This window comes from Capsicum annuum, chromosome 1, assembly GCF_002878395.1.
Source record: "Capsicum annuum cultivar UCD-10X-F1 chromosome 1, UCD10Xv1.1, whole genome shotgun sequence".
Taxonomy (NCBI): domain Eukaryota; kingdom Viridiplantae; phylum Streptophyta; class Magnoliopsida; order Solanales; family Solanaceae; genus Capsicum; species Capsicum annuum.
Genome location: NC_061111.1, coordinates 252,955,800 through 252,956,211, shown reverse-complemented (window position 1 = coordinate 252,956,211; position 412 = coordinate 252,955,800).

Here is a 412-nt window from a genome sequence, read left to right as displayed (position 1 = left end):
GCAACAGATGGCTAATATTCTTTTTGTGACATCAATTTTTTTCCTCTTCTTTGTAGATATAAGGAACTGACAGTTGATCAAATTTTGATGGACTATCGTAAGAGGCTGCAGTAAAGATAGGTTCGAAGAAATAAGCTGCTTATAGATGGAACCATTTCATATGTGGGAGGTATGTATTACTGATAATGTTATCGTGGAAACACACATAGAGTGCACTGATTTTGTGAATGTTGTTTTTACTGATTAGTCATAGATCGTTCAAATAAGATGTCTGCAATTTTACAGTTAAGTTTGGTAGGTCTGAACTGATAAGGCTGAGGGACCATGAATATGGTTCTGATACCCTTTTCAGATCTAATGTCGGTTGTTGCTCATGTTTATTTGTCAAGCATTGTGAAGAGATCTAGTTTTG